This window comes from Salmo salar, chromosome 06 (genome assembly GCF_965601325.2).
Source record: "Salmo salar chromosome 06, fSalSal1, whole genome shotgun sequence".
Classification (NCBI taxonomy): domain Eukaryota; kingdom Metazoa; phylum Chordata; class Actinopteri; order Salmoniformes; family Salmonidae; genus Salmo; species Salmo salar.
Window position 1 is genome coordinate 20,317,011 of NC_138296.1, and position 12,349 is coordinate 20,329,359.

The 12,349-nt window shown below is 43.0% G+C and overlaps 1 pseudogene across 1 annotated transcript in view; it reads left to right on the forward strand.

Annotated features, from left to right (window-relative positions):
• LOC106593315 (cytochrome P450 2K1-like) overlaps window positions 1–7,640 on the forward strand; it is a 49,263-nt pseudogene extending 41,623 nt beyond the window's left edge. The window contains exons 7-8 of the transcript XR_014392609.1: window positions 5,687–6,011; window positions 6,211–7,640. The product of XR_014392609.1 is annotated as a cytochrome P450 2K1-like (transcript). The remainder of the gene's footprint in view (window positions 1–5,686; window positions 6,012–6,210) is intronic.
• Window positions 7,641–12,349: the final 4,709 nt, after the last annotated feature.

Sequence of the window (12,349 nt, forward strand, 5' to 3'; positions counted from 1 at the left end):
TACCATTGTTATATTTTAGAGGGAAAATGGGGAGGCTTGCGAGAAGAACACCATCCCAACCGTGAAGCACGGGGGTGGCAGCATCATGTTGTGGGGGTGCTTTGCTGCAGGAGGGACTGGTACACTTCACAAAATAGATGGCATCATGAGAAGGAAAATTATGTGGATATATTGAAGCAACATCTCTAGACATCAATCATGAAGTTAAAGCTTGGTCGCAAATGGGTCTTTCAAATGGACAATGGCCCCAAGCATACTTCCAAAGTTATAGCAAAATGGCTTATGGACAACAAAGTCAAGATATTGGAGAGGCCATCACAAAGCCCTGACCTCAATCCTATAGAAAATCTGTGGGCAGAACTGAAAAGCATGTGCGAGCAAGGAGGCCTACAAACCTGATTCAGTTACACCAGCTCTGTCAGGCGGAATGGGCAAAAATTCACCCAACTTATTGTGGGAAGCTTGTAGAAGGCTACCCAAAACGTTTGACCCAAGTTAAACAATTTAAAGGCAATGCTTCCAAATACTAATTGAGTGTATGTGAACTTCTGACCCACTGGGAATGTGATGAAAGAAATAAAAGTTGAAATAAATCATTATCTCTACTATTATTCTGACATTTCACATTCTTAAAATAATGTGGTGATCCTAACTTACCTAAGACAGGGAATTTTTACTAGGATTAAATGTCAGGAATTGTGAAACACCGTAGCCAAATACATTTGAACTCAGTTTATGTAAACTTCCAACTTCAACTGTGTACCCAAATACACACACACCTAAGTAAGGAATGGATTAAGAATATATACATACATGTCAGAGTGGCATTGGACTAAGATACAGTGGCATAGTATATAATACAGTATATACATATGTTATGAACCGGCTCAGAGTTCGCAACAAAAGGGAGACAACGTGGAGACAAGGAATATCAAAATATATATTTATTAACTAAAGTAAACTAAGAACAATAAACAATGGTGTGTGTAGTCAGTAATCAGTAGTGTAAGTGGAGTGTTTTGCATGCATAAATGTAATAATGCAGGGTGTTGAAGGGTGCCAAAGCAAACAACCAAAAAGCCACAAAACTACCACAACAGAAATCAACAAAAGTGTCTGCATGGAGAGAGTCTCCCCAATGACTGTGGAAGAGGTCTATTTATCCTGGGACACACCCGGGCCCAGGTGTTTCCCATGTAGCTGACGACCCTCCCAACTCCGCCCACCGGCATCCTAATAAGGAAACAAGAGCAAAGAGAGAGAATACGGCCGACAGAGTGGGAGGGTCGTCACACATATGAGCTGGGTGATGCAATATGTAAACACAAAGTGGCTAAGATACAGTAGAATAGTGTAGAGTGCAGTTTATGCATATGAGATGAGTAATGCAAGATACGGAAACATTATTAAAGTGGCTAGTGTTCCATTCCTAAAAGTGGCCAGTGATTTCAAATTTATGTCTATAGGCAGACGTCTCTGATGTGCTAGTGATGGCTGTTTAGCAGTCTGATGGCCTTGAGATAGAAGCTGTTTTTCCAGTCTCTCCATCCCAGCTTTGATGCACCTGTACTAACCTCGCCTTTTGGATGATAGCGGGGTGAACAGGCAGTGGCTCGGGTGGTTGATGTCCTTGATGATATTTTTGGCATTCTTGTGACATCGGGTGCTGTAGGTGTCCAGGAGGGCGGGAAGTTTGCCCCCAGTAATGCGTTGGGCAGACAGCACCACCTCTCTGGAGCGGTTGTGGGCGGTGCAGTTGCCGGTCCAGGCGGTGATACAGCCCGACAGGATGCTCGCAATTGTCAAAGGCTTTAGGTGTTAAGTCAAATTTCTTTAGCCTCCCTGAGGTTGAAGAGGTGCTGTTGCACCGCCTTCACCACACTGTCTGTGTGGGTGGACCATTTCAGTTTGTCAGTGATGTGTATGCCGAGGAACTTAAAACTTTCCACCTTCTCCACTGAGGTCCCATCGATGTGGATAGGGGGTTGCTCCCTCTGCTGTTTCCTGAAGTCCATGATCATCTCAGTTTTGTTGACGTTGAGTGAGAGGTTATTTTCCTGGCACCACACTCCCAGAGCCCTCACCTCCTCCCTGTAGGCTGTCTCATCATTGTTGATAATCAAGCCAACCACTGTTGTGTCATCTGCAAACTTGATGATTGAGTTGGAGGCATGCTTGGCCACGCAGTCATGGGTGAACAAGGAGTACAGGAGAGGGCTGAGCACACACCCTTGTGGGGCTCCAGTGTTGAGGATCAGCGAAGGGGTGTTGTTTCCTACCTTTACCACCTGGGGGCGGCCCGTCAGGAAGTCCAGGACCCAGTTGTACAGGGCAGGATTCAGACCCAGGGCCTTGAGCTTGATGATAAGCTTGGAGGGTAATATGGTGTTGAATGCTGAGCTATAGTCAATGAACAGCATTTTTACATAGGTATGCCTCTTGTCCAGATGAGTTAGGGCAGTGTGCAGTGTGGTGGCGATTGCATCGTCTGTGGATCTATTGGGGCGGGAAGCAAATTGAAGTGGGTCTAAGGTGGCCGGTAGGGTGGAGGTGATATGATCCTTGACTAGTGTCTCAAAGTACTTCATGATGACAGAGGTGAGTGCTACGCTGCAATAGTAATTTAGTTCAATTACCTTTGTCCCTGTACCTAAGAAAGAGATGGTGGTCATCTTAAAGCATGTGGGGACAACAGACTGGGATAGGGATTGATTGAATATATCTGTGTACACAGCAGCCAGCTGGTCTGTGCACGCTCTGAGGACGCGGCTAGGGATACCATCCGGGCCGGCAGCTTTGCGAGGGTTAACACGCTTAAATCTCTTACTCACATCAGCAACGGAGAAGGAGAGCCCACAGTCCTTGGTAGTGGGCCGTGTCAGTGGCACTGTATTATCCTCAAAGCGAGCGAAGGTGTTCAGCCTGTCCGGAAGCAAGACGTCGGTGTCCGCGATGTGGCTGGTTTTCCTTTTATAATCCGTGATTGTCTGTAGACCCTGCCACATACGTCTCGTGTCTGAGCTGTTGAACTGAGACTCAACTTTGTCCCAATACCGACGTTTAGCCTGCTTGATTGCTTTGCGGAGGGAATAACTACACTGTTTATATTCTTCCATTTTCCCAGTCTTGCCCTGGTTAAATGCGGTGGTTCGCGCTTTCAGTTTTGAGCGAATGCTCCCATCTATCCACGGTTTCTGGTTGGGGTCGGTTTTAATAGTCAGTGGGTACAACCTCTCCTATGCACTTCCTGATAGACACATTTACTGATACGGTGAATGAGTTTATTATTTTCTGAAGCTACTCTGAACATATCCCAGTCCGCGTGATCAAAACAATCTGGAAGCAGGGATACCGATTGAATAGTCCTTACCACGGGTGCTTCCTGTTTGAGTTTCTGCCTATAGAAAGAGAGGAGCAAGATGGAATCATGGTCTGATTTGCCGAATGGAGGGCGGGGGAGGGCCTTATATGCATTCCGGAAGGTAGTGTAACAGTGGTCGAGAGTTTTAGCCGTGCGAGTACATAGAGTTGATAGACTTTCGGGAGCCTTTTCTTCAAGTTTGCTTTGTTAAAATCCACAGCTACAAAAAAATGCAGCCTCAGGATATGTCGTTTCCAGTTTGCATGAAGTCCATTGAAGTTCTTTAAGGGCCGTTGTGGTATTGGCTTGAGTGGGGGATATAGAAGGCTGTGGCTATTATTGATGTAAATTCCTTTGGGAGATAGTACGGTCGGCATTTGATTGTGAGATATTCTAGGTTGGGTGAACAGAAGGACTTGAGTTCCTGTATGTTATCACAGTTACACCATAAGTCGTTAGTCATAAAATATATACCTCCACCCTTCTGCTTCCCGGAGAGATGTTTATTCCTGTCGGCATGATGCTTTGAGAATCCAACTGGCTTTATGGAGTCAGACAGAATATCTTGAGAGCCATCTTTCCGTGAAGCAGAGTATGTTACAATCCCTGGTGTCTCTCTGAAAAGCAACTCTCGCCTTGAGCTTGTCAACTTTATTGACATTAACGAGTAAAATACTCGGGAGCGGTGGGTGGTGTGCACGCTTCCTAAGTCGGACCAGAAGACCACCCCGAGTACCTCTCCTCCACCGGCGTTGTTTTGGGTCAGCCTCTGGAATAAGTTCAACTGCTCTGGGGAGAGCAAACAAAGGATCTGCTCCAGGTTGTAATCCTGGTCGTGATGCTGGTAGTTCTGGTGAGTTACCGCCGCTATAATATCCAATAGTTCTTCCTGGCTGTATGTAATGGCACAAAACAATTCTAGAGCTAATTCCGTAAAAAAAAATAGTACATAAACAAACAAAATACTGCAGTTTCCTAAGAGCTAGTTGCGATGCTGCCATCTCTGTTGGCGCCATCAAAACTAAAGATACCCTAAAAATGCAAATACATCCATCAAAATAACAAGACTACCTGCAAAAACTGGGATCCACGTGGCCAAAACAATCGCCTTTTATGCACAACAGTATGTAATTTCTCATTGTTTTCACATTAAATGCAAATGATAAGCACTGTTTGGCAAAACACTAGACAATTCTCTACACAGGACACAAACCTATTGTGTACAGAATGTCAAACAAAACTAAATTAATATCACAGTCAATAACAAGTACTCCCATGTCTTTTACCATTAATATGTAAACTGTCTTTGTACAGTGACTGGTTTTACAGTACTAAAGTCACAATTGCACTTTCAACATCTCTTTGATTTATCTTCAATGCATTGTAAACATTTACATCGTTACAATATACAGCACCGGACACTTTTGCAATTCTAAACAGTATCAATTTAGGTTTAGTGAAATTCTTCCTGCTTTAGAATTAGATGCTAATTCAGAGAACAAGAATACAGCTGTCTATGAAATAGTTGATTACAATCTCGTACCATTTACTCTATTTAATAGAAAAATATATGTTATTGATGGTCATAGTATCACACCTACTTCTGCTCTCTCCCTCCAGCACTCGACATCACCGGTCTACTATCCACCGGTCCTGGCCACCCACATTGCTCACACCTGGCAACCATCATTGCACACAGCTGCTCCCATCGTTAAGCTCACCTGGACTTCATCACCACCCTGATTACTCTCCCTTCTTATAGCCCTCACCAACCCCAGTCATCAGGCAGAATTTGTTCTGTTTTCATGTCCTGACGCGGCGCTTGTTTTGTACTTGCTATGGTCGTTATTATTAAACTCACCATCTGCACCTGCTTCCTGACTCAATGTTACAGATAGTATTTGTTGAGCCATTATAGAATGACAAGGTCATCTCACCATTCATTCTATGACAAATGATACTGTTTGCGTGGGCTGCGTTATCCCTGTTTTGAGGAAAGTGTTCAAGCAATTGAGAAACTAACAGTTGTTGGACATGCTTTATACAATTTACTTTGTCTTGTGTAGCTGTTGTCTACTGTTTTGCAGAAAGTGTCTTGTGTACAAGTGGGACCACTGTTTTACAAAAAGGTGTTATGCATTAAGTGGGAACATTGAACTATGCAGAAAAGGTGACTGTTTTGGTACGTAGGTTAAGATATTGTTCACATGGAGCCCCGTTTAAGTTATCAAGCCATCTTGTAAAAATTATAAAATGTCCAGGGAAAAGATTAAGATGACATTTTCTGAGGGTAGTAACTTTGGTCCTCCCTCCTTTCTGTCTCAGACCGGGTCCAAGAGGAGATCAGCAGCGTCATAGGAAGTCGTCAGCCCTTGGTAGAGGACAGGAAGAACCTACCCTACACTGATGCAGTGATCCATGAGACCCAGAGACTGGCCAACATTTTACCCATGGCCATCCCTCACACCACCAGCCGAGATGTCACCTTCCAGGGATATTTCATCAAGAAGGGGACACTTGTTTCCTCTACTGACATCTGTCCTACAAGACGGAAGCGAATGGGAGAGCCCACACACCTTTAACCCTGCCCACTTTCTGGATGAGGAAGGTCGATTCACCAAGAGGGATGCCTTCATGCCCTTCTCTGCAGGTGAGTTCCACTGTTTCTGTATCCATACTGACTGGGTAAGTGAATCCTTCTATGGTACTCTAAACTTAAGAGTTTGGGAAATTGCTTTGACCCAGGGAGAGTTTATGGTATGGAAATGTGTGTACAATTTATGTCAACTATAGAAATCTATGTAGACCTAATTGTCATATGTTGTCTCCCTCATTTTATCATGTTCCAGGTCGTAGGGTGTGTCTGGGGGAGGGTATGGCCAAGATGGAGCTCTTCCTCTTCTTCACCTCCCTCCTGCAGCGCTTTCGTTTCTCTCCTCCTCCTGGAGTAACAGAGGATGATCTGGACCTCACACCATCCGTGGGGTTCACCCTTCATCCTTTACCTCACCAGCTGTGTGCTGTGAGCCGGATCTGAGATGAGTCTGGGCCTAATGTATATTATACATGAATAAATACTCCACTTTAGACAAACATGCTGAAATGGGTTCCCTCACCGGCTGTGCTGTGAGCCAGGTCTGAGATGAAACCAGTCCCTCAATGGTTTTGGTTTAATTTGATTGCTCTACATTCCGACAATGTAATTGATTGATTCAAAGCACTGCTATTATGTATGTACAGAATGCTTGTTGTTTTTGCTTGCTGTCCTGCCTTGTCTGGGACTGGACAGCTGTTGCCAAGCTTAGCAAAGTCAATCAGTTTTCTAGCTAATGTTATCAGTTGTGAGCATCTGCTAAATGATGAAAATGTAATGTAAATGTTGACACTAATATAAAAACATGCCCACAAGGGTATATATATGACTAGCAAGCATACTTAAGCATATTTGCTAGCTAGAACAAATAACTACCACTAACTAGCTAGCTCCAGCAGGAGTGGAAGTTCGACTGCCTACTTTCCCTCCATTAGCAGTTCCAGTTGTTGAAGGAGACTTGAAACAAAAAGACTACATTTACATAGGAAACCCAATTTCGATCTTTTTCCACTGTTTAGTCTTTTGACCTACCAGATCAGCTCTTTTGCCTACAATTGGACAAAAGACCAGAATTGGGCTGCCTGTGTAAAAGCAGCCAAAAGGTCTCACTTAAAGTGAAGTTTACAAACTGTTCGCTAGCTGGTGGCTAGTTTAAGCTACTCCTTGTCCATTGACCTTAGCTAGTGGTTAGCTTGAGCCACATTAGATACTTGTGACTATTTACATATAATATATTGGAAAACTTGGGCACGAAAATCGAACTTATTGCACCTTTAAGCTTTCTTGTTCTGTTCAAACGGGCTAACCAAAGGTACATAACACTAACCATGTGAGTTAATGATAACCGCTAGATGATTGACTCATGCTAAGCTTGGATACACCCCAAAGATAAATAAGCTAAGACGTAGGCTTCTGATTAACCTTTGACTATTTGATTAGTAGCGTGTCAGACGGCTCCATATGTATTGCTAATCAATAAACCCGTTGATGAGTGTGCTTGACATCGGCACCAGTCCGTCAAATTTTGGTGCATTTTGTCAACTTGGAGTCGGGGTTTGGAATAGAATAGAATTTGAATTACTGTCTGTGCTCAGAGGGAACCGATCACTGTGCAGCAATGTAAAATGTTCAACTAGTAGATTTCACCAAAACTTTTAATAAAGGCTTAAAGTGGAACTGACAGTATTTTAGCATCATGAAATGGTATTAAAATCTGTTCATATACACCCCCAGGAAGAATGACACCTTTTCGTGTATTTCTTCTGCCAACTGAGAACCTGAAAATGACCATATCTAAGTGATCATAAAATGTTTGGGAATGACGTATAGTAAGGCATTTGTGAAAATTCTATAGCAATATAAAGCGGCAATGCATTTGGACAATGAATAGACACTGCATTAACAGAGCCAATTGAATGTAACCATACTTTAAAAGTAATATATTTAAGCAATAAGGCACGAGGGGGTGTGGTATACCACGGCTAAGGGCTGTTCTTAGGCACGACGCATCGCAGAGTGCATGGACACAGTCCTTAACCGTGGTATATTGGCCATATACCACAAATCCCCAAGGTGCCTTATTGCTATTATAAACTGGTTACCAACGTAATTAGAGCAGTAAAAATAAATGTTTTGTCATACCCATGGTATACGGTCTGATATACCACGGCTGTCAGACAATCGGCATTCAGGGCTCGAACCACCCAGTTTATAACATCAATTATACTATTTATTGGCTGCACGTGATTCTTTGATCCACCTCTACACAGATGACACCATTCTGTATACATCTGTCCCTTTGGACACTGTTAACAATCCTCCAAACAAGCTTCAATGCCATACAACACTCCTTCCGTGGCCTCTAACTGCTCTTAAATGCTAGTAAAACAGAATGCATGCTCTTCAACCGACCGCTAACTGCACCCGCCCGCCTGACTAGCATTTAGTTTAGTATATTAATTCGACCATTTTAAAAAACAAGCACACATAAAACTTAAAAGCCATACATGCACATTAATAAAATCATCGAGGATAACACACAAAGTCTGGGACTTATTTCCATTGTGGTCCTCTTGAGACAAGATGGCTAGACAAGATCGAACACAGTATGGCAGTGAAATAATAAAACAAAAACATAGAAGAAAAACATCTATCTCATTCCAGTTACATCATAGGGGTTATTCATATGGGCACAGAGGACATCAAACATATTTTTACTTTATTTCTAAAGCTGTCCGGAGAGGACATTGTTTTTATAGGCAGAGGCAACTCATTCCATTCTGAGGCTCCAGTACAAGAAAGTACATTTCCCAGCATTACTCCTGAACCTGTATAAGCACACATCAGCAACACCTGATCTGGTGCTGTGATTGTGTGCATCCCTAACAGGAGGAAAGTAATCACTTAGATATCTGGGCGCAGGACCATAAATACTCCTGTAAACCAAACCCAGTCTAATCTGGGACACCCTAGCCTCAACAGGCAGCCAGTTTAGTTCCTGAAAGCAGCTTCTGCCTATGTGAGTGCGTGGACTCACCTTCAATACTACCCTGATCAACTTCTGGGCTATGTGTAGCTTCCCCTTCATAAGTTTCGATAAGCCCCCAAACCAGGAAGTACTAGCATAGTCAAAATGGCATTGAAGGAGGGCAGTAGCTAGCACTTTCATGGAGTCCTTATCAAGCAGCTTGGATTTTCTAGCCAAAAACTTAGTCCTGGCATTAACCTTCCCTAGCACCTTATTGGCCAGCATCACTTCTCTGGATGGTTCTGACTTAGAATATGTGGACACCTATAAATACCTAGGTGTCTGGCTAGACTGTAAACTCTCCTTCCAGACTCACATTAAGCATCTCCAATCCAAAGTTAAATCTGGAATCGGTTTCCTTTTTCGCAACAAAGCCTCCTTCACTCATGCTGCTCAACATACCCTCGTAAAACTGACTATCCTACCGATCCTTGACTTCGGCGATGTCATTTACAAAATAGCCTCCAACACTCTACTCAGACTACATCCAGTTTGCTATCACAGTGCCATCCATTTTGTCACCAAAGCCCCATATACTACCCACCACTGCGACCTGTATGCTCTCATTGGCTGGTCCTCGCTACATATTCGTAGCCAAACCCACTGGCTCCAGGTCATCTACAAATCTTTGATAGGTAAAGATTCGCCTTATCTATGGTCACCATAGCAACACCCACTCGTAGCACGCACTCCAGTAGGTATATTTCACTGGTCATCCCCAAAGCAAACACTGGCTGCACTTGAACTGCATTTGAAAAATCAATCTAATTTAATTCATTTTGATACCTCCTTTGCTTTCTCATTTTTGGCCTTCCTCTTTTGGGCTCCACTTTTGTGTTGATACGTTGCTGATTTCTAAATCTGTAATTTTCTATTCTCGACTTTCTCTCAAAATGTTTGGGGGGCTGTTGTCTCTTGTTAGCTAGCTCAACTGTTGCTTAAAACGATGACAGAAACAACAACGCTTTGGAGAGTATTTGCACAATGAATCCCAGAATGCATTTCATTATCTTAACATGGTATTGAAACTATTGAATAATATGATTTATTTAGCAAATTAATTCGATTTATTGTCATGAATACACTAAAATATCATACTGACTTGTGTAGTGGCAAAAAAACATTTGTTGGCGAAACCATCAGTGGGATAATTTATCATATAGCCTACATTAAAGAAAGATCTTCAAATCAAATTGTAGACATGATAGACCTGCGTCAACAGTTAATACTTGTGCATGGTGGGGAGGTATTCAGATCCGGGCCCATCACGGGGCCCATGTATGTTGTGGGCCCTGGTGCGACCGCACCAGCTGCACCGGCTGAAGCTATGCCACTGGCCACCAGTCTGCTTTCAGTTGTCGGTTACCGTCAGGTATGTGGATGATCAGGGCTTTATTCAGGAACGTTTGTTGGGCTACTTTGAAGTGTCAAGTGCGCGAGATGCCCAGTCTGTGTTTGACTTTATGAATGTTGAGATGTCTGAGTTTAACTTCATAGAGAAACTCATCCAAACCTACGATGGCGCAGCTGTAATGGAACATATCTGCTATTTGTATTTACAGCCAAGTCCCCTCATGTTCCCTGATTTAAGAGGTGATGACCACTCCACTCCACTACCATTGTCAACTTTCTCCTGACATGAAGTGAAGCCACAACGTCTCATGTGCCCTCTCATCCACTGAACATTGAATGTTTCCCTTCCAAGCACTGTGAGTACCCCTATCAATTTTCTCTCATTACTGTATGTAGAGTCAATCGCATACACAAACACATTATTACACAAAGATTTTACTCCTTGCTTGGACTAACTCATTCTTAGCTCTTTTGTCTAACTGTGTAGTGTCTTGTGTTATTGTTTTTGTCTTCCCAGTAAAATTCTGTCCTGCACTGGTCAAACCTCTGAACACCTCAACTCATGCCACATACCCTCATTCAATCACTGGTGTGATCCCTTTCCAACACTGTGTAAGTAGCCCTCTCATTCCCCGTAATATTGTACGTCTTTTATTAAATGCTTTAGGTTAAAATAATTCGTCATTGATGATTTTTGAAACACACTTTGTGGTCTCCATGCATTCCGCACCTACACCATGGGTCTCCCATCCTCCTCAATTTTTCAAGTCACCAGCCTCCACTGGTGCCATGGGATCTTTAGTGACCACAGAGAGTCAGGACACACGTTTAACATCCCATCCAAAAGACTGCACCCTACACAGGGCACCATCCCCAATCACTAGCCTGTGACATTGGGATGTTTTGTTAGACCAGAGGAAAGGGTGCCCCTTACTGGCCCTCTAACACCACTTCCAGCAGCATCTGGTCTCCCATCCAGGTCCAACCCTGCTTAGCTTCAGAAGCAAGCCAGCAGTGGGATGCAGGGTGGTGTGCTGCTCCTATGACTGAACCTTTTCCGCCATAGACCTATGTGATTTCATAGGCCTACAAACAGTAAGTATGTTGTCACCCAATCTATCTTGAATAAGAACATTATCAATGAGATCACCAGGTATCATTGGGCTGTATTGCTAAAATGGCAAATTCTTCAACCGGGCCTGGTCAAGAATCCACTTTTCTAGTTTGAATCACATGGCTTATGGAATCCAGGCAGTAGGCCTCATGTTTATTTTCCTTTTTCATTTTCATTTTTTTTAAATCACAGGTACAGCATTTGACACCACCCAGCCTCTGAATTACGCCATCTACAACATAATCTCGGCCATTGTCTATGGCAGCAGGTTTGAATACACTGACCCCGTATTTACAGGTATGGCGGTTAGGGCCAATGAGACTTCACGCCTTACAGGCTATGCATCAATTCAGGTACATTCTGCTCATTCAGTCCACTCTGTTTTTACTCTACTTTCTCAATAGATAATGACAGTCTTGGTGCAATCAATACAACTAGGAAATAAAACACTATTCAGACTGAGATGTTTCTAACCAAAACATCAAGCTCCATTTGGAAAATACATGAGAGTCAACCATTGGATAGAGGGCTCTTCTTTGGCATAATGGCTTGCCACAAAGCCTGTTTTAGCATGGGCAATGCCATTGAGGACATTCACCCTTTTGAAGTAGTCATGTGGGTGGGACTTGCTATGGGTTAGGAGGGATCACAGAATTGAGATGTACTTGTGATGCCTCTGCTTTCCTTGACAAATTTGAAGGTTGGGTTTAGATTTCAAGTAATGCCCACTAACACACGCATGATTGATGTTTAATGTAAACAATATCTGATTTATTTTCATTTTCTCCTGACTAGGGTTGCAAAGCAACCGATAAATTACCAAAGTTACCTGAATCTTCAGTAATGTTGGTAATAAACAAGTAATCTTTGGTAATTTATACTTGAAAATATATATTTATA